Source organism: Helicoverpa zea, chromosome 15, assembly GCF_022581195.2.
Source record: "Helicoverpa zea isolate HzStark_Cry1AcR chromosome 15, ilHelZeax1.1, whole genome shotgun sequence".
NCBI lineage: Eukaryota > Metazoa > Arthropoda > Insecta > Lepidoptera > Noctuidae > Helicoverpa > Helicoverpa zea.
Genome location: NC_061466.1, coordinates 5,963,908 through 5,987,373, shown reverse-complemented (window position 1 = coordinate 5,987,373; position 23,466 = coordinate 5,963,908). Strand labels below are relative to the sequence as shown.

At 32.5% G+C, this 23,466-nt stretch overlaps 1 protein-coding gene across 1 annotated transcript in view; it reads right to left on the bottom strand.

The window, feature by feature from the left end:
• Positions 1-22,817, bottom strand: part of LOC124637040 (gonadotropin-releasing hormone receptor) — an 88,537-nt gene extending 65,720 nt beyond the window's left edge. Inside the window, exons 1-2 of the mRNA XM_047173358.1 lie at positions 22,626-22,817; positions 730-805 (exon numbers count right to left, since the gene is read on the bottom strand). The gene's annotated coding sequence lies outside the window, so the exon portion shown is untranslated. The remainder of the gene's footprint in view (positions 1-729; positions 806-22,625) is intronic.
• Between the last annotated feature and the right edge of the window lie 649 nt (positions 22,818-23,466).

Sequence of the window (23,466 nt, the reverse complement as noted above, 5' to 3'; positions counted from 1 at the left end):
GTAGCTGAAAATTTCACCTTTTTCATTCATTTTCATTTTCACTGTTACTTAACCATGAGAGTATAATTTATCTCATACTACCATAAATTACATTATTTATCTATACCTAATTCTATCATTAGGATGAAACCTTTTTGTTTGTTTGTACCCAAAAAGCTATGAAACTACTGAACCGATTTGAAAAAGACAAACTGTGGAAAAGCTACACTCTTCCCAAGTAACATAGCTATATTATCATGGTACGGGCAGTACCTAGTTCTTACGGGACGCGGGTGAAACCGCGGGAAAACGGCTAGTTGTAATCAAAACCTCTTAAGGTAAATGATTTACATTAAACATTCAATTGATCATAAGTAAATTATTTGTTGATTTGTTTGACATTCGTATCAAAATTGCGTTAGGTAATCAGTTTGCTAGTTGATTGATTGATTACCTGACTTATGAAACGGATTAATTTTTCATCAGAATTTGATAAATTGGTTCGTGTGGCTGAAAAGTGAACTGTGCTGTTAAATTGATATCGTTAATTCAGCTTCAGATATTTCAGGTACCTACTACTATTATTCTAATTAGTCTAACTTAACTGTTTGTATATAGATAATTCGAAAACAATAGAAAATCAATTGTGTTTCGCTTATATCTACGCTCGGGTATACTTAAAACGGGCTATAGATTAGAGATTGTGAAAATATACATGTATTGTAAATACAATTTTCTTTGTTTACTTACGTTATTGCAGTGTATGGCGTTGAACCATGGTGCAGCTATTACGTAGAATTCCAGTACTGTGGTAATCCAAACGTCCCTGGAAATAATAATTCCTGTTAAATTTTGTACATACACAATTTTTTAAACAAGTAATAACCGCGTTTCCTGCGTCATCAAAACAATGTCTTCGAAATGTGTGATCGGTATTTTCAATTATCAAACATATTTAGCATTCAATACAAACAATTGTTGAAGTATTCTGATGGTTTCCGATTATTGAATCCACTACATGATATGTAAAACTTTAATGTAAGGTTTAATTAAGTTTTATGAATTTGTCAAGGAATATAATATCTCAATGTTTTGATAAATACATTATCTATGTGCAAAAAATATCAGTATAATTAATGAAATCAGGCATAATTTTACGTCATTTATGCCCAGTTCGAAGCTGCACATTTACTCTTTTATTTTCATTAAAAGCTGAGCTTATTCTTAATACATTTAAATAATTTTCTGCGAACTGATTATAAAGTTCGTTCGAATCTGAAGTCAATTTAAGTCGGTCCATCGGTTGTTTAAACTTATCAGCGTAATACAAAATTGTGTTTTAAAATAAGCTTGAAACTTCTTTGAATTGTATAATAATTTAATCATTCAGTATAATCTTCTCAATCAAATTGCGATTGAACTTTAATTTTTCGAGACAGATTTTATTTTTAAAATATAAAATAAATATAGAACCTGCCATTGTAAAGTAATTATGAAGACTTCTATTTAAAATCACGGAAAATGAAAGTTTGTTACTTAGAAGAAAGATGCAGAGATAGAGTAATACATACACAGATATGATGAATAGGTTATTGGAACATGAGTCAAAAAAAAACTTACTGAGTAAGAAGTTAAACAGGCAAGATCTTGTAAATGATAGCAGTTATTGATGACTGTGAAACACCATAGCACTTAGAGATTTGATAAAACACGCAATACAGACATTAAAGAGAGTAATACTAGTAAAATCGTTTACACATTACAAACATTTCTAAGAAAAACAATATTATCAATTTATTTTTTTCATGTTTAAATTCTTTATCATAAATAGTATGTATATGTAGAATGGGGTTTATTTTATGATAGTAGAAACTAGAGTTTAATTTTTTATTTAAAGTTTTCTTGAGAACTTTTCTATTAAGGTTTTTTTAAAATTTCTTAAAATGAATCAGATTTACGTAGAAATTGCGTTCACAAACATTTCGGTAAAATTTTTCTCGTTTTTTATAGCTTAACACTTTTTTTTCAACAAGTTTACCTCCTCCATCAGTAAATAGTACCTATTTGACAGTAATTTACTAGATTGATATTTAGAAAAAAAACTACTTACTATTTTACTACTTGTACAATAAAATCTATATGTGCCCTTATTAAATTGTGTCCTTGAAAAAAAACATAAACCTATGGAAATTCACTACACAACGTAATACGACCCACGTAATCCAAGCCAATAAAATTACCAAAAACCTATAAATCTTTCAGCCATCCCCTCAAGGAGATGTTTTATGCCCACAATCTACCAATTAGAATATTCGGTATCAGTGTACTTAGCAAACTTAGCGCTTTAGTTCAGTTTGATCTCGATTTACTTGAGCGTGAAGGTTACTTGGCTATTAAACCAATAGTTTCAATGTTAATTGTAAACAGGATACCTAATTGTTGATTTAGGGTCAGTGAATCTATTATTTGAGTGTAAGCTTCGGATGCTGATGAAAGCATTTTATATTGTGAAACTAAATTCTATACACAGCAAATAAAAGTTACCTGGACTAAGGATAATTTAAATATTGTCATTTCAGTTACTTACATTAACTTAAGAATCGTGTGATTAAGTCGTAAATCGGTCTGATTATATTTACAATTCATTTTTATTGTTGGACAATGAGTTCTGACAATATTTAGTAAATTATAACATCAGTCTCTTCATTGTAATATTATAGATATTCCTTATAGATCATTGCTTGCTTAACTGTCTACCACACAGTCTTTTCTGGTTGTCAATCCATCCTAAAGTTATCTCGAAGAGTCAGCTCTTAGCGATTACATCGCCCATTATGTCACCTACTTCTATTTAAGATCAAAAGTAACAATGTGTGTGTGGTCTAATAAAGTATATCTAAATTCTACCTATCTATCTAAATAATTTATGATACAATTAAATTAGCAAAGAAAGCAAATCGCAGTATCAACAAGTTAATTACAACAAACAGTCAGATAATTCAAGTGAAATGAAGATCTGTAGGTACTTTTTTCCGCCCGACATTTCCACTTTGTAAACTTTTATATCAAAGATATTTTTCAAAGAGAATTTTTCTCCAATTATCCGTGAAATGTTTTTAATCCGTTCTGAATGAAATATTTCGCGTGACTTATGTTCTTTTGATGTAAGAAGATAAAGAATTTTCAGTTCTATTTGATCTCGAAAAGCTGTATGTCGTTCCTAGTCCACATATTGGTTAGTAATGAAACTGGTCCACTAATTGGGTTTTCGAATTTATGTCTTTCTGGTAAAAATATATGATACCTATTCGATTTATACTGTAAGATTGCTAGAGATACAATTGGAAACACACACATGGAACAATCACGCAATTTTTGGTGACGAATGTACCTAATTTCAGTAATATTCTCCAATTAATAGAATAACGCTAACGTTACACTGACACAATACGTTCTGATATTAATGTAGAAGAAAATTACATAACCAATAACCAACCAGATTCATCCTTGACACAAAATAATAACATTTTGGTTTATAGTAGACTTTTTTGAACATTTTTGGTAGTCTATACTAATATTATAAAGAGGAAAACTTTGTTTGTTTGTTTGGTTGTAATGGATAAACTCAAAAACTACTGGACCGATTTTAAATATTCTTTCACCATTAGAAAGCTATATTATCTGCGAGTAACGTAGGTTATATTTTATCCCGGTGCGGGCGGTAGCTCCCATAGGATGCAGGTGAAACCGCGGGAAAACGGCTAGTTATCTATAAAACAGCAAAATTACATATTAGTATGATAATATCTGCTGAATTAAAGAAACTTATTGCTGATATCGAAGACATTATTGTGACAAATGATAGCGTTCTCATAACAATGTAATAGGTTTTGCTAATAACATTCGGCAAACGGCACACATTTGCCAAATTAAGCAACAGCAATTTCCTATAACAATGTTTTATTTCTTTCATGAATTGGCTTCACCCATATTTATGTTCATTTAGAGTGTCCGCAAACTACGAACTTTTAGTCGGCCGATAGTTGCTTTGGGCTCATAAATCGGTTAGAAGGTGAATGGAAGTAGGCACGTTACTACGATTAAGAGTTTATCCGGTATCAGACTGACAAAAACTTTGGTTGAATTCACAATTTTTCTAAAAGAATATTTTTTTCTAACCACCGGACCAACAGTCGGGTGATTTGTTCAATCTGCAGTATGTGGGTAAGCTTAGGTGAGCCTACTAATGATAAAATGTGTAATAGTCATTAAGGTAAATGGGCGAGTAATTACAATAAATGCCCCTTCTACAAATAAATGAAATTGGTTAATATTCTGGCGTTTATGTCTAACCCAAACTCAATACATAATTGTTGGTGGGAAAAGGCTAGACAGATGATGATGATACATAATTGCTTTGTGTTTATTAAAATAAACTTATATTTACTTTCAAAAAGGTATTTTATCTAGTAGGTACAGTTATAATGATAAAATAATGATAACATATGTAAATTAAGCTAATTTATATTATAGACAGATTATTTTTAGTACAGTTTTATACGTAAATAAACTACAGTAAGGGTCATTAATAAGGGCATTGTGAGTGACATCGAAGGATTTATAAGATTAATGATTTGTAAACCGCCCTACATATTTATAAAACGTAGCAATCATCATTTGCATTTAGTTTCTAAGTACAATCAAATACAAAAATATTCAAATCTTTGATTCTTAAGTATGAAACATATACCTACTTATTGTATCATATTTCATTCCACATTTTGAACTCTGTTTTTGTGATTTATGGTACAACGATGACTCGGTAGTTTTTTATTTGAAAAACGTAAAGTATCAATGCATAATTATATAATTTCGTCATAAGAGCACAAGATACCTACACGTTATTTCACAAAATCAATAGAAAACGTCGGGAAAATTTGTTGATTTTCTTTGCGTACCTCCTTCATCTTTTTCACCTGATTGTACGTTAATTTCTTCAGAAGCTGTTTAACGATCCGTACGTTATTTAGGAGGCCCCCTAATGATGCTGATCCTTAATCTAAAGATAATAATGGAGCACGGAAAATAATAAACGCTACTCGTAGCAATAATTATCCTTAAAGAAAGGCCATGGTTGCTTTCAAACACGCGTGGTTTAGCTCCGTTAAAACTAGGCCTAGTTATACGACTCCTAATATAATCTGTAACATAAAAACCATCTGCTATTCTCAACACTCAGTATTTAGCAATACAATACAGCTATAATAATATTAAAACTCGTATCTTTTATGAAACGTTTTTATTTGTAAAACCGGAAAATAAACACTGATGCATAATATATGGGATCGTACCTTAAGTATATTTACGTGGCTAATGGCATCGAACATTTATTTTGAAGCAGCTAAAAACATACGGAACAAGGTTATCCTTGTTCCGTATGTTTCAGGGAAACGCCAAAACTCGTGTAAAGAGAAATGAACTACCCAGCTCATCCATTTCAGACATAGGCTCGGTTTCATGAATTCCTGTACTGATTACGCTGAGAATATTCTGTCGACAGCTCGCTTTGGGAATTAAACGTGAGGCCTTATGGCCTCTACACTACAATACACAGAATTGCTGTCAGGTAAATGTCAGCTTGAATCCGTCAATAGAATGACAGAAATACAGTCGCAAAACCTTCTAGTCTTTATGTCTCTGGAATCACAATAAGCTAACAGATTGTAAGTTGATATAATAAAGAAATTGTTACTTATAAAGCATCAGTTATCTGAAGCTATCTGCCAGATAAAGCATATAATTTACGAAAACTGTGAAACCAAAAGTTAACGTTTACCTGTCAGAACAGACACTTTATCAGTAACCAAGACGGCCAATAAAATTATAACTACACGTATAAGAAGAATAAGATGCATACATGAAGGGTTGATATACCGCTACCGAAAAGTCCCAAATAATAAATGTAAAGTAGGTATCAACCGATGCAAAACCTTTTGCATATACCAACGATAATGATAAACGCTCTAAACGCAAAGTAAGCAGATTAAAATGCAAAATGCGTTTCTGGTTTATGTTTTCTGAGCTAAAACTGTGCGGTTCGAGCTAACAAATATGCGGGCGTGGATATTTTACAAATTACCCACACCTTTTTAAAGTGCATATCAGTAGTGGTTGGCAATGTTACCTCATTTTAAATTTTCGTATTAGAAAGAGAGAAAAAAAAAGGTACATATTGCGTCTCATATCGAATTTTATAAGAATCCAATTTAAAATTAAGCGTCCCACATATTATTTCGGCACGCACTCCAACATCCTATAAAAATTAAGACTTTAACAGACACTATAGTTCGGCCATTCAGAGAATGCGTTCCTGACACGTCGCGATTGAACTGACGACGTAACTTTGCAATGGCGTTGCAGTTACGATAAAAATATTTTTGCTGGTTGTTTACCGTTTTAACAATTGAGGAGCATTAAAACAACATTATTATATCAATAATCAATGAATGTAGTTACGTCGTCAGTTCAATCGCGACGTGTCAGGAACGCATTCTCTGAATGGCCGAACTATAAGTAGACCATATAACATGCATAGTTAGAAAGCCTAGCTCTTATAGAAATAACCATGTTAGTTACGTAATTCATACACGTGCAGTATATTCTGTACTTGCATGTAGTATAAAGCTTGAAGGATATTAATATTTACAACGTATGAGAGACAAGTTTTATCAAAATATTCTGTACACCGACCGAGGCTGATGTTTACATAATATAGTAGGCATGGCGAATGAAAAAAAGCAATTAATCCGTCTTTTAGGTAACTCTAAAATAATGAACACGTAATTTTTCCTTTCTCAAACAAACCAATAACAACGAAGATAAAACACAATTTAACGTAAAAAAAAGAAATTGCATCACTTCTAGGTACAAGTTATACATAGACGACGTCACAATCCTACTCTCTCGATCTTGTTTTGTTTTGTTAAAATAAGATACTTACATGCCCAATATTACAACACACACTAACACTGTGCACGATGCTTCGAATTTTTTCTCTGTTCGAAGTCATCCTACTACTAACCTACTGCACTTGTTAATGGACAGGCCTAAAATAGACCTTATTTTAACAATATAAACAGAGCTTTATGACCAATTGAGTTACATAATTCAAACGTCACTTCAAGCTACCTGTTGATAATCTCATTCAACTGCAGTTTCGTATCTAGGTATACAGTAATAAAGTTGTTCAAACAAGCTTTATTACAGTCAAAACGCCTGGCAAACAGCCCATTCAATGTTTGTTATGCTAAACAAGATCGCTAGGAATTCCATTCAAATAATCAAGTTCAATGTTTTGCTAAGAAAACAAATGACGATTGAGATCAGCTTAAATAAAGTTCGATTACAAATCCGCAATCTTAAACCAATATTTCGTTCCTGGTGATTTTAGGTAGGAGTTTTCGTGAACGAATGAATTCCGTAGAAATCAAAGTCAACATTTCTTTAAGGGCCGTCATTAATTTCGGTCGATTTCCTCGTGTTAACGTTATCGGCTTTTGCCGGTTTGTAGATAGACATCGCTTAAGTTTTTCAACGCTTTCAATAAGGACTTTTTGGTCCTTCCTCACAAAAAAATATTCGAATATTGGCTTTTTGTAATAAAACACAGTCGGCCCATACCTTGACAGCAAATCTTTAGAATTGAGTTCGGGATTGTTACCTTGAATACGGGCCCATATATACAGACATATATAGTATTTTGTAAAGAAAGTACTAATACATTGGACGTGACTACACGTGCGTAGTAAAGGCAAATGTTAGCAAGAGCCTCGCATGCTGGAATTTGTTTACCTGTATCTACATAGATTGAACGTAGCTATCGAAGCGTCAAAAATGTATCTACTTCACTGAAAAAAAGAGTTGTAATATTAAAATATTGAAATGATAGTAAAATTTCTGTAGATACTTGTATAAGATAAACACATATTAATTGGTATTTTATTACCTGTGGGAAACCAAATTTTCTCATTAAACTAAAATTAGCGCAGATTACAAGCAGTAGTTGTTTATCCGTATAAGTCGTTATATTTATGTACTCTGCTTTGAATGAAAACTGTATAAATCAAATAATCATTATATCGTAATGTATGATCCCATTCTTCAATCGCGTAATGATAACAATGGGAACATTAGGAAAGCTTTATGCACTAACATAAATCTATGAATTTAATACTAGAACCATTTCAAAGTAATGTTCTAGATAAATGGTCGTTTATTAGAATTCTTTCTAGGATTATACTTTGTAAAAGGAAAAAATAAGATAAAGTATGTAACAATTACAAGTTATTTGTATTCTAAAATATCTTTCATTGCCTAATTTGAGTATTAATTTATTTAAAGAGAACAAGAAATAAAATGAAATTCTAGGTAATCCTAACATTTATCACTAAAAGATATCTTTAGTGAGAGTGAAGATTATTACTGTAATAGGTGCTAAGGAGAAATTGTACGTTAAGCTTACTAGACAATTACTTAGTACGTTAGAACAGACCGTAAAATGTTGCTTTCGAGAGATAATAAACATACAAGTAATGTGCAAAGTAATAAACAACAGCTCTTTTTCGCGTTGGCCAGTTTTCTGTGTTATTATTTTAAAATAAATAATTCTTATAAATTATAATAGACGGCAGGTACACTTATAATTAGTATAGGAATTCTAAAATTGGGCCCAAATTAAATAGGTACGTACCTACCTACGGTTATGACATGAAATGGATTAGTACAAGGGATTATGACAGGTACTCGATCACATAAAATGATTTGTCTGACCTTTACAAGTTACATTTATCAGAAGTATTTATTTTTATAATTCAATTACGAAAAGGTTGGAAACATTTTGAGGCTATTTAAATTTTTAATTCAACTTTGTCTTTGTTTAATACCATTATTTTGAAGTGGCGTAGCTAACTCGATTAAAACATTTTAAAGAAGAAATTAAAACATTAGAAAGAAGTTGAAAATAATTACAACAGGATTTATTTCGGAAAGTGAATCAGGAAAAACACCACATGTTTACGTAAAAATATGATAATTGAGGCTTCGAAGAGTTTACAGAGGAGATAAAAGCTGAGATAAGTAGATTATTTTGTTCTTTATTTTATTCAGGGAGGAAGAGAAATGGGTATCAAATAATGGAAGTTGCCTATCCCTTTTATATTTTCAACGCGGCTCCGCTCACTTTAATAATGCCGTCTCGTGCAATTTGGAGAATTGGAATTGAATATTGCGTCAGTCATTTGGCAAAACGTACACACATTTAGTTTTAGCTGTCTAGGCTTCAGTTGTCTATCTGCCTTATTAAATATCCATGGATTAAAACAACAAGAAAAAATAATAACCATAAGATAAGATTAACCTAGGTAACATTAATTTCATAAATTCCAATTAAATAAATGACCAATAAGTACTGATAACTTCAATCATGTAGTTTGGCTCAAAATAACCCATGGTATATTAAGGCTGACTACTATTTCAGGCGGCTTGACGACCTTCTAAACAACAATGTGTGACATTGTCCAGTCTGAATTTCAATGGCAATGTGACGAATTACGCAGAGAAGTATTTGATACTATGGTGTATTATTCCGAAACAAGTTGACCGTACTGTATATAAGTAGTTTATTTAGACAGAACATCCTTTGTTCATATCTTAGATACAGCGTCTTCAAAACTGCTACCATTCATAGTATTACTCAATTTGAGCTAATGTAATAAATTCAATTGCAATCTTATCAAAACAGACCCATTTCTACAATATTACAGCTTTCTCTATAAAGCTGGAGTGACTTTGAGTATGACTCATCTGAGCTAGTTCGAAATCTATGTGTTCGATATGTATGATGGAATAAAACTTCAACAGTTCAAATAAACTTGGAATATGGAAATACCTAGAATAATTTATTGTTTGTTCAAGAAAAGAAGAAGAGTTCAATAAACTATAATAATACTTCAACTTGTCCTTGGAGTCATTTACAACGTAAAGCATCTACTTTGCTCAAAAGTCAAACTAGCAAATATTACAGAAGAGTATTTTCTTAAAAGTTTTGATATTATACTCTCGCATATAAGAGATAACGAAATTTCAGTTCGTAAAAGCTGATGAGTGTAACAACTCTGCACAAAATCAAAAAAATAGAGTTTTTTAATATTTTTGTACGTAATATGTTACTAGATAAAATAATATTGGTAAGTTGTGAGCTAAGAACAGTTTACAGTTTAGGCTAAAGTGATGGCTAATACAAATATAAATAATGATGTATCTAATAATTTAATACTAGCATTGTATGTCCACTTTTAATTTGCGCCTGGACACTAAAAGACAAATTGATTGTATCTCATTTATATCGGAATTACTTGATTAAAAGCTCCTGGGAATTGTGCTTATTTATGAGTTACAATTAATATGAATTTCCCATACACTATTTTTATCAGTAATTATTAATCGCATAAGACAATTATTATGATCCCCACGCCTGAATTGATGTCGATGTTCCGAGAGAATTATATTCCAAACTCGAATAATAATAATATAATTAACCAAGTACATTTTAGAGTAACTAAGTGGTTACAAATTATTAATAAAAAAATATATATTATTAGTAAGCAGTTTGAAAATATTTACTTAACACACATAGATAGTTTGGGTTTCAAAGGTCAGAAGGCTTCATGTAAAATATTGATACTGAGCCGCAATAAGTCACACTGAAAGCCGGTCCTAAGCTACTCGGTTGAGCCTTAAATAAAGGTTGTGGTTATAATACAAATTACCAGTATTAAAACGACTTCACGAACAAAATGTAAAATAGAAAGGTATACCTAGTATTTACAGGTTATTAAAACATACATTTTATAGCTAATACAAATTGTATGATCTTATCTGTTGAACATAAACGTTTTACTTACTCAAAAAGTTAATGTATTTAATAAAAAATGTATTACGAGCTATTGTCTATTTACGATATCCAATCTTTGTTTTGCCTATTCAATTACATTACAAGACTTACAAGATTCACAAATAATAACCAGCCAAACACGAATCGTACTCACGCAGGGTCTTTTTTTATTATATACTTTTAAAATAGTACATATTTCTACTCAATAGTCTCTATAACAAGAACATAATACAGTATGACCTGTGAAATTTCCAACCGTCTGTCACTGCTCAGAACATACAGTCTGGTCATAGACGGATCGACAGGCAGTCGGTCAGTCGAACAGACGGATAGACGGTCAGCGAAGTCTTAGTAAAACGTCCCGTTTCATCTTTTGGTGAGGGAATCCTAAAACGTAAATCGCAACTCTATTGTAACTTTTAATGTGCCAACTTTCAAAATTATGCTTAGGTATACATCTGAAATACGTATATGTAGTGACGTCATTTTCAGTTCTCTTTTTGGCAACCACTTTATTTTAAATTCTGGATATTCAACGGGTATTTCATGACAAAATCATTTATCAAGGGAAAAGTACGAGTACTTTTAGCGGATTAGTTTTCGTGGTACATTAAATACCTTACCTTGAAACGGGCTTAAAATAAAATTTTCTTCAACTTGTAGACTTAGCCTGTGTTAGACAAGAATTTGTAATGAGATATTTATCTCCTTAAGAATATCCTAATGAGATATTCTATTTAAGAAAGAACATTTTGCGTCTGACTAAATTGTAATATTAACCAATTTCTTTTATAGTTTAATAACTTTGTCATAACATTTTTAATATGAGTATATTATATAAGTGATATCAATAATTTCATTTACTTAACTATATTCCATTCTTATCCGTTCTGCAACGATAAACAATTTTATGACTATTTTAAAATAATGCTGTGTTTTATTGAAACTGGCCATCATGATTTATCTGTGATCAATGAATAAAATCAGTACAGGTGTCCAAAATATTTCGTGTTTAAAGTAAATACTTATGTTTATTTTTGATGCATTAATAATAAATACAATATCTTGACTTAGCGCACGAGGTTGTCGCCATGTGGGAGGTCGACACGTCTGTTATTGTGCCGATTGTCATTACGGCCAATGGTCTAATAGCCAAGAGCCTCGACCAACACCTCAGGAGGCTCTCGATGGGCGGCTGGATCAAGGGATTGATTCAGAAGGCAGTACTCCTTGATTCGGCGCGTATTGTGAGGAGGTTTCTGTCTCTGGGACCCTAACCACCGGTACCTTGAACCCTGTGTGTTGGAAATATAAAAAATAGATGGCCACCGATATCGGGGGCCATCTATTTTTTATATTTTTAAATGTTTTTTTTTTATAATCTAATATTTAAAAATATAAATGATATGTTGAAAGATAAATAAATGCATTACATTAATACAATTAAATTATGTACATTAAGAATGTCCACAATACGGTCTAGTCCGAGAAAAAAACATATATTTTTGATCCTCGATTCCAATCTATTTCAACATATTAGGACCTAGTAGAGTAGTAGAGTAGGAACGCTGAAAGTTATCCATCCAAACATTTCGATATAAATTAAATAGAACAAAAAGGCTTTAGAAAATCCTGTACCTACAAATTGTCATGTGACTCTTTGAATCTAAAAGTGGTAGTTGACTGATTGGCTCACGAGAATTCATCTATTGTTTTATATTCGTCAATAGAGACTCCTGTTGTACTATCAGTTCGATTTTCTATGACAAAATATTTTTGCAGGATCACTATTTTATTTTATTTTGTCTCTTTCCGAGCCTAGCTAGCCCGTCAGTGACAGCTGACAAGATTGTCCTATTCGAAGCTGTAATCGCAGTCGCTGCCTATATCTCGAACCTAGCGTGGACTATGGGAGTACCACAAAAGAGCTGGCCAGACCGTAATAATTGTATCCTTCATTATTTAAAACATTATATTTGCAACTAAACAGTTTCTTGACTAAAATAGAATTTAAGTAGAAGCCATTTTCAAACTACAAGCTATTCTGAAGATCCAAAAACTTTAACATTTTATAGGTACTTATTAGCACTACCAGAACTTGATTAGTGATTATGCCAAAAATAGTGACTATTATGTTAAAATTGGAGGATAAATTATAACAAACGAAAGTTGAGACTACCATAAAACCAGGAAAATGTTCATGTCTATTTTTAACGAAAGCCAACCTAAAAACAAGTGAAATCTAAAACAGGATTAACTAACATACCTACTGCTAAAGAAAATGTTTAATTTTCTTGTTAATTTTGAGCATTTATCTCATCTGTAAAATAATGCAGATAATTATTGCAGGATAATGAACCGCAAAATTGATATCAATTTGTATTTTAAATTATTGTCAGTCTTTGATGATACGCTTGTATCTAAAGACCAGAATACTCTAACTTTAAATGATGTTAATTAGATATTAACAAAAAAAAAACTGATAAAAAATGCTATAAAAAATATTATAAGCAATGGTAATGAATGTTTATTTGTTATGATTAGCAGTAAACCTCACGGTTTATAAATTGTGGATTAATTAAGCTTCGGTGACAGTTGTGGCAGAAATATCATTACCTAATGCAAATATTTTTCAATGCATCTGTTATCTATATTTTTACAAACAATATTTAATTTAAATGAATTACTATTCATAACTTTTGTTTGAGGTAAATGTATCTAGGGTAATATTTGAATAACAAAGTAAATAATGTTAATATTTTGCCAATATTTGTCAGTTTCAGTTTGACCCTTTTATGCAAATAAGGTTTGAGGGCTATAGAGTTGAATTGGTACGGCTCTTTTATGGGATGTTCATGTGGGAATAAGATGTGTGCCATAAAAGTATTAATCCATTCACTATAAAGAGGGTCTCGGTATATTTTTATTTCATTACTTCGATGAGCATGACCGCGTATGGGATGTACCTATATTTTACGAGTGCCTAGACGGGTAAATGATCTTCCCAAGACTATTTTTTCTACTAGTTCTAATAAATAATACTAGGTACTAAGTTAATGCCAGATATAAACCAAAGAATGATATAGAGAACAATCAAAGGGGCTGATTATGATCGATTGATAGAATCCAATGTTCAAGGAAATAAGCGAAGAATGATCGATCGAAACGAGTTCATCAAAAAAATGGTGTGATGGTGTGACCATTGTTATTGGTTCGTATAAAATTGACGACTACACTTGTATCATAACGATATCAATATTTAGACTGAATTATGTACTTTTCAAAATGAGTTCCTTCAGCTTCTACAGTTCTTGTGATTGAAATGCATGTAGCATTTTACAACATAGTTGCTACACTTTATTTGCACTACAAAACTTGCAATGAGCAAGTATTAATTTCAAACTTTTGGTGGATTTAAAAATTCCAAACAGAAATTCTCAACGATTTAGAAAATTATACAAGTACCTTTTCAGAAATAACGGCCTTGGTCTCAAATTCTTGACAGTTGCACGAGGAAAAGCCATTTTTGACTAGCATGGAAACATGATAGGCAGACACTGAAAATAGATGAGCAATCTATCACAAACTAATTGTATTTTGAACTGCGTCGTGTACAAAAGTTTTCACCCCGATGTTGCATGAAACATTATTTATTACTCCCTTTGGGCTTTGAAAAAATGTCCGCGACTGACACGTGTATGCATGATATCTCGTTTTGATTGAGAGTTGGGAATATTATGCAAATAGTATGCCATGATGATAAGATGCCACGTGAAAAATTAGGCACGCTTCTTTAAGAAGATTTTGGATAATAATTTTATTTAAGAGTAGCTATTCTAAATATAATGAATTATTAAATAAAACTACTTTTACGGATTTTATTGCGGTCATATTAATATTATTTAATTTGGTCTGCCCGTGACCATGGATGCTGTAAAGGATCCGAAATGTCGGGATTAAATAATATTAATATAACCTTGATAAAACCCGTAAAATTAGTTTATTTAAATGGATAATATTTGCGTAAGTGTCAGAATTTAATAGGAATTTTTAATGCAAGAATAGCATAAAAAGGAATCTCGAAAGACTTAGTAAAAAAGAAAATTCCTTCACCAATACTATTTTTTGTACCCTGAAAATAGGCTACTGGCCCAGTTTGTGTAAATGATCGGCAAAATATGGACGAAGGACAATGGACCTTTTGTCCGTCTTCTAGATAATATACGAGGTTTACGCCCACCAAAAAAGTAGAGGGATGGTACACTTTCAACCAAATATTGATAAGCCAATTAACTGTTCCTTTTCTACTCAAAAGATGAAAGGTTGGGTATAAAAATAATAAAACCTCTTTGTTTCCTCGTTACCCCTATGTTTTTAGATTCGATCTGTTTTAAAGGCCAATTTTCAGTATGGGAATGAGTTCCTGTTCTTCGAAAGTCCTTCTTTTGATATCAAAGGCTTCATCTAACGAGCGACATGTACTTACAAAAATAAATAAAAGTTTTACCCTTTTCATCAGCGTTCAATAGAATAGGAATAAGTGTTTTCTATGGAAAAGATTACGTTTAGTATGTAGGTTTGGTAATATTTGAATTTTTTTGAAAGCCCGGAAGGCGTTAGGGTAAGCCGGGATAAGGTCCCTAATCTTTAGGATTTGTTAAGATGGCAATGTAAGAGTGAAGAAAGAATGTAAGCTCATGTTCTTAAGGAAATTGTAGGTCAGGAAAACCCACTGCCAATTTTAAATTGTTTATAGGGGCCTTCTTTACGCCGACGTTTGGGGACTTTATTATTGTAGCTGCTGCTTACGAATTTTACTGAATTTCATCATACTCTTACATAAATAGATCGCTGAATATTTCCATATCTATATATATAAAAATGAAACCCGCTTTCCGTTGTCACGACAAAACCTGAAAACGGCTTGACCGATTTGGCTGAAAATTAGAGGGAAGGTAACTTAGACCCGCGAGAAGGTTTTAGGATAGTTTTTGTCACCATCCGGATACGGGACGCGGGTGAAACTGCGGGCGAAAGCTAGTATCTTATATTAGTTGTAATGTTTCTCAGACTTGACTGTTCAATAAAAATAAAACAAATAAACTGCTACTGCGCTTTAATTATGCAAATTCTGTGCCTCATGACTCAGCTTTCATTAAACAAAAGGAAGTTAAGCCAATCTTTGAATAAATGAAAAGCTATTCATTTGTTACAGTTAATCTTAGTGTCATTACGTGAATGTTTATAACTCTAAATGTAGCCGTATCTGATTTGCATTGCAAATGAAATCTGAACTCTGAAAAGGGCATTCAAAGTATTGCATTGTTAGTTGCCAATTGAGAAACTTAATGAATGAATGATCAATGACGATAATTCTTGTAGGACTAAATCCTTTTAAAGTTCCATACAACTGTTGATATCTTAATACATGTACTTTGATTGAATGACTTCGCATTTATTCATATTTCTATAAGTCTGTCACCCACGATCTTTTACAAATTTGTTTCAAAGAAAATGCTATTCATAAATGAATGAGACAAAATAGTACCGTTTAGCGTCTAATTTAAAAATCAAAGACAAAAATTTCCACTGCTGCTGTGGCCAACTAAAAGTGATAGTGACCTGATTAACCTATATAGTTAAGCTAAAGCGTGCATAAAATGCAAATTTCCGAACAAAAACCAACAAAATGACTATTTTTAGCTAGTAAAATAAATGAGTGTCAGATTTACCCCCAGCCGCCACTACGGGTTAACTTTAAAGAGGGATTCTAAAATATATTAGTGCAGTGTAATTAAGACTGGTCTGCTTTAAAATTGTTATTTTCCGTGAGCATTTTATGAGGTTTATTAGTAAAGCAATGTTGGGTTAATTCATGAAATCTTTATAAAAGGATTATCTCTACAAGTCTTCGGAGAGAAACAAAACACTGAATAAGATTTCGTTTTTGAAGCAGATGGTGCGTCAGAATCTATGATATATCGATAAGCAGTGTACTTTATTCAAACTGAAAAGTTAGAAAATAATACTATGTGTATGATCAGTTATATGCTTAGTGACCCTAAAGTCTTTTGGGCAACTATCGGCTTGGCCGAATTACTGGGTAGGAGGTCAGATAGGCAGTCGCTCTACGCAAGTCTATATAAATGAAAAAACAAATTTGTTTGTTCTTTTCTTGTTGAATCATTCGTTGTTATACCATAAACGTTGGATTGTATAGAAATAAAAATAAATTTAACAATACACATTGACGCAAACGTTTTCAAGGCCTAGTTACTTAAAAATTCGTAAGCTAAAGTCGTCCGGTTTTTTCTGGTTATATTTGTAAAATCAAAATAGGATAAAGAGAAATCTGTTAAGAGCTAATAAGTAAATTTAAAACTGACCAAACATCAGAATTTTTTTAAATACCTAGATTTCAGTGTCCAGTGCCACCTACGTCCTTGCAAAGTGTTATTTCCATCAAATCAAATCGATTCAGCCGCTTTTACGCAAGCGTAACAAATAAACAAAGTTACTTTAGGACCAAGGACCTATATAAATATTATAGTAATTTTGAAAGTATTGAACCATGTAGTGAACACCCACATCGTTATTCCTTCTGAGAAATTCAAGAAATCACAAGCCCGAAATGCCCTGAGGAATAAACACTACTAAGGACCTACATTTAATTAGAACTACAATTTCTACGCTACTATTTACTCAGAAACCTAATTGCAGCTTCTCACCGTAAAAATATCAAAATAAACCAACCACGACTAAAAACTGGTTTTCTAGAAATAATTTCTCGATATTAAAAATTACCTCTCTTTCTTCGGTACTGCAATATATTGAAACAAACAAGTAATAATGAACCACTAAGTTTGTGATATTTAGCAAAGAAGCCTGTAAGAAAGTGCTCTTAATATTTCTAACGAATGAAACCTTTAAAATACTAGTGAGGGAAAAAAATCAGTGTGACACGGGCAAGCGGCAGCAAAGAACTTTCTCTTGATTTCTAGAAAAAAACTTTTTTTAATCCAATCTAGCTCAGTAAAAAAGGGGAAAGGAAAATTATATTTACCTATGCAACAAAAGATGTCGTCATAACAAAAGACTTTCTGTATTTCTTCGCATGTAGAAACGAAAAAGGACCATATCTTCACACTACTACTTTGTTATAAATTAACATTTGTAAACCTCGAAGTTACTGAAACAATGCCTCAGGTACAGTCAAATAAACTTTCTACAGGGTTTATAAATTATAGAGCTAGTGCAACAATAGTGTAGGTATAATAATACGTGGTTATATGTGCTCCTTTTTGTAATCTGTCAAGCTTTTGTTATTATTAGTAAACATGCTACGTTCCCAGAAAGTCATGAAAAGCTTGTGACATAAAAAAATCTATCAACAATATTTACCATATATTATATCACAGATTACATCTATATACAATGTATACAATCATATACATTTGGAATAGACAATTTATTTTACAATATTCCCTTTCTGAAAGTCGCAATATTGCTAAGCTATGGAGACAAACCAAATCAGGTTTATTGTCATCAATACCTATATGTTCAATAGATTGATACATATACCTAGGTATATGGGTGAATTTCCCGGGACCAAAAATTGCGTGGCATCGATGAAATCGGTACTAAAAATCATCGTTACAATATTCTTATATTTTTTTCTAAGTAGGTGAAATAGTAATCTATGTGTAGCACTAAATATTTTGTTAATAGGATTAATTGGTTCTCCAAAAAAAAAAAATTAAACCTTAAAATCTTTCATTGCCGTGTTTGTCCACACGTCACCTTGATGTGTTCTAGACCTTATTGATAAAAATGTATTAGTTATTTATATTAAAACCTACTTTTATTTGATTCGTTAATAGTTAAAGTATTGTTACGGAATACATTTGTTCAAATATTTAAACAATACAACAAATGGTCAATAAAAAATAGTTTGTCCCAGAACTACCATTCATCGCCGTGTCCTAAACATATTTGAGAATATGGCTTTTTCTAACGGTTTGCGTCCCTCCCGGTGTGCGCTAAATGTTGCATATGAGTGGACGTCAAGTGTTCGACGTGGAATGACGTGTGCACGTGCCTGCGTTTTCGCGCCATAAATGTAACTATTCAATTTTTTTAGTACTGGACATTTTTTCTTTCATCGCCGTGTATAGGTCTAACTTCTGTTTGAATAAGTTTGTCCTCTTAATTGATCATTCGGTACAATGCCATTTATCTTATGTTTATTTGTGACGTGTTAATTACTGTGAATTATTAACAGATTTTTGGTATTTTGATATTTTTGCCTTGATATTCATCGCCGCGCTCTCATTTCCGTGGTTTCCGTGGTCAAAATTTGCTATGGCAATGAAAAAAAATACATGGCAATAAAAAAATTTTCATTGCTATGCCTTGTAAAACAATTTCGTTTCATTGCCGTGGCCACATGTTTCATTACCGTGACTTATGTTTTCATCGCCACGTCATTATTAAGAAAAAAAAAATACTAAAAAAAGATATTTCCACGTTCACCTCACAAAATGATAAACTTACACAAACACCACTCCACTCTCTCTGTCATTTGACACTCCATCACACGATAGACATTCAAACACGCACCATCTCACACATGCACACGGACTGACACAAACATACACGTACGCACCTCCACATATACACTCACTTACTCACTCACATATACTACAGTCTAATTATAAACATAATAATGGATTGATTCTTTCTAGAAAGCCAAGATGCCTAAACCAAAACTATCGGAAGAGGAGAGAAAGGAAAGAAAAAGATTGTCTGAAAAAAACGACGTGAAAAGTTCTTTCATTGCCATGGACGCATGTTTCATTGCCGTGCATGCATGTTTCATCGCCGTGGCATGGAAATTTTAATCTTGTATATCTCGTTAGTTTTTCAAGTTATCTACTAGATATTAAGTAAGAATACATATCTTATCAAAAACTTGAGTAAACACTATTTTTTCTTGTTCTAAAGTTGAAGAATAAAAAATCCACGGAAATGAAGATTTTATTGGACTTGTTGAAATTCACCCATATGTTCTTTAAAGATTCTCTAAAATAGTAAAAGTTCCCATAAATTCATTCAATATGCTTCAGTATTTACATAGTTATATAGAGGTAATAGCCAGCCTTTTGGTCACGAGAAGCGTCAACCAGCCGCCTAGACAGATCTTTAAATAGGGTGTGCGCATTCGGACCCCATGAGCCGAGGGTTTCAACCCCAAATGGTTCGAAAATATAGTTGCCGACAAGGCCACTATGGGAATAAAGACATGCCGTCTGGTCTCTTACCGTCGTCGCGTGCCAAGCCATTTGGTTCCAGTACAGCTGGCACCCCGACGGCAACAAGAGCCCGACGTATAATGTCGTTGATATTTGCGTGTCGCGCAATACGGCCCGCACTACGGCTACACGACAGGCCGTGGTGTCCGAGGCTGGTGACAGCCTCACCACAGTGGCAGCGATGAGGGGAGCAGCACCATGCTCCTACTCATATACGTAAACAAGTAGCGAGGCGGAAAGTTGTATCGTCAAACATGGTGCCAATGTTTGACGACGGTAGTGCCTGAAGCCAAAGCCCCGACTCCCATCTACCCACAGCCAGTAGGCGCGCTCGCTCAGCAGGAGTAATTGCCGTTTCTATTAAACTATTTCGGGTTACTCTGCAGAGCGGCTCATCCCACTGTCTTTGGGAAGACGGGTTGCTGGGTAAATTTTCGTTCGGGCAAGTAATTTTCCATGCATCCATAGCCTCGGCTAAATACGATATTTGCTTCAGTTAATATATTTTTTGTTATTATTTGTAAAGCCGTATTCCGTTTGCCACTCTCTGTATTTGAACTAGCTGTGAAAAAACGTTAATAAAAATCAACGTATGCCATCACAACGTCATGATTACATAAATATGTACAACTAATGACAGCGACTGTCTCATTCGTTTCGCGTATGTTTTTGAAGCGAAAAAAAAATATTACGCCATTTTAGGCCCGACTGATGACTAAAAGAAGTTATCATTGAACGTAAGTTCGCAGTAGGAGATGGTATTATTTTTCTTAATGTACTCTGATTTCCGTAGAAAATATATTATATCTTTGGTCGGGTGTTGAAAAAATCTATATGGTATGTACCAGATTACATAGGATGTAAGTCATGCCACAAGACAAAGAAAAAAAACAGTAAATAATTACAGTTATGACAACTGTAATTATTTACTGTTTTTAATCATAAAATACGTAGGTATGAAATCCGATGGGAGTATGGACTACCGAATATAAGAAATTAGAAGTTCATAAATGAAAACCCTCGAAATAATAGAAAAAGTTTGATTTCAATTTCCATAAAGAAGTTTCATCTAATGCCACTCACAGAATCGATATAAGAGGAAGTAAGTATTAAAAAACTTTGAAGCAATTTAATATTTTCCGTATTATGAAAATGGATTTTCCACATAATTACGAGTTTCATCAGATTTTACGTCAAACGAAGTTCTGTCTAAAACAGCATTTTTCGAGTGTAAAGTAATACCAAAATGTATGTCTATCCTACTATATTTTATCCTATTTTTTACAGACTTATCAACACAAAATCAGATGAAGGACTAAACTCACGTTTAAACTATTTCACATAACAGAAATAAACAAAACAATCCCACGAAAACCAACCATTAAATTTGCTTATTAAAATATATTGACTAGATACCATTAATGGCGTCTAGGCCAAATTTCTTCGGCATCTGTTCAAGATTGGCACGACTGAATCACCACTAACTTCCAGATTCCTGACAGATTCGTCAAATATTTAAACCACAAAGCAATTTCGGCCCGATGCGTTTTGCGACTACTAGAATACTAAAGGACAGGTAACCGCTTGTATGCTGTTAGTTTTAGAACAATAGAAAATCAATTTGTGTCTCATGTACATCCTCGCACGGGTTAATAAAAATATATATATTAGAAAGTGCACATTCTCCGCGAAAATGATTCTAGTCTAATAAATTCAACATTGCCTTGCTAGATACAAATGTGTCATTTTATTTCGTACCAAAGATTGGTTTGTCGGACGAATAATGGACGAAAGGGCACTGGGCAGCACTGGGCCCCAACAAATAGTGTCACGGAAATCATAGTACAGCAATGTCGCAACTTCTATTGTGTACGAGATCTCGTAATAATGGTCTATCTATAGGACAGCAATTTTCTTACAATCATTGTTAAATGATTTATTGTTGATGCCCTGTTATAATTGTATCCGATTGATGAGGAATATAAAAATGTTTTTTTTTTTAATGTATTGAAAATAGAAGCAATCAATTTGAGTAAAATTAAAAATATATATCTTAAATAAAATATCCAGAAGTAAATACGCTAATGAATATTATAAGGAACTGCGCTTATTTATGTTTTTGTAATGCGTATGAGTATCGTTGCAAGATGAATACAATTAGTTTTTCCAATTAGAAATGTGTGATAATAAGGAAAGTACAATAAATTAACATTGATAACGTTGTCTAAATACTGATAACGTTATAACAGAGTTAAATAATGTCTTAATCGTGTCATTCTCACATTTAATGCAAATGTTTTTTTTTTCTGCATACTACAAAATAGTCATTAATATTCAAATATAGCATTTAATTTTTAATTTAAAACATTCCCAAAAATACTTACACAATAGTTTCCAAACTCCAAAAAACTGATCCAACAAAAAACTCGATAAACAAAATCCTCGTTCAATACATTAGTCCACTTATATACTCGAATATTTATTAAATTATTTTAGTTCAAAATACGTTAACAAACTTTTTTCCGCGTCACTGTCGCTCGGTAACGCATCCAGACGTCGCGTCGGTTCGGTAACTAGCAAAGGACTGCCTGAATATCGCTTAGAGTGATACACTGAAAATTTTCACCCGCTCCTTTTAATCGCTTTATCTACGTATTGTTTTTCCAGCTGTTTCAAAGTAACAGTTGTATACACTTCTATTGAACAAGCTTAAGTTTCAATACGGAGAAAAAATATGTATGAGTTTTTCGTACGCATTGGAAAATCGCGGCAACATATTTCGTCTGGTATTTCGAGTACCTAGATTATTTTTGAAAGGTTTATTAAACTTGTCTAGATATTTACATAAAAACACTAAAACTCTACTAAGCAAAACAAAGGAGTTCCGATAAATCCTATCAATTACAACCAAGTGAAACTGTGGACATTTGAATAAATACTTCGCCATATTTCGAACGTAAATATATCGAATCATTCATTTGTTAACGCTACAACAAAAGGTGTTTTAGTGGTATTCTAAAACATTTTTAACGAACTAAATGGAAAAATAGATTTAAGTTATGATATTATACACGATACACATTAAATTATGTTTTAGATTAGGACCTTTTCACGGTTATTTCATTCCTAAACGAAGGTTGATGAGTACCTGTGACAGGCCTTGCTGAAAATTCAAATATCGAATTAATAGATGTTGAACACGGAAAATAAATGACAAGGTGTTCT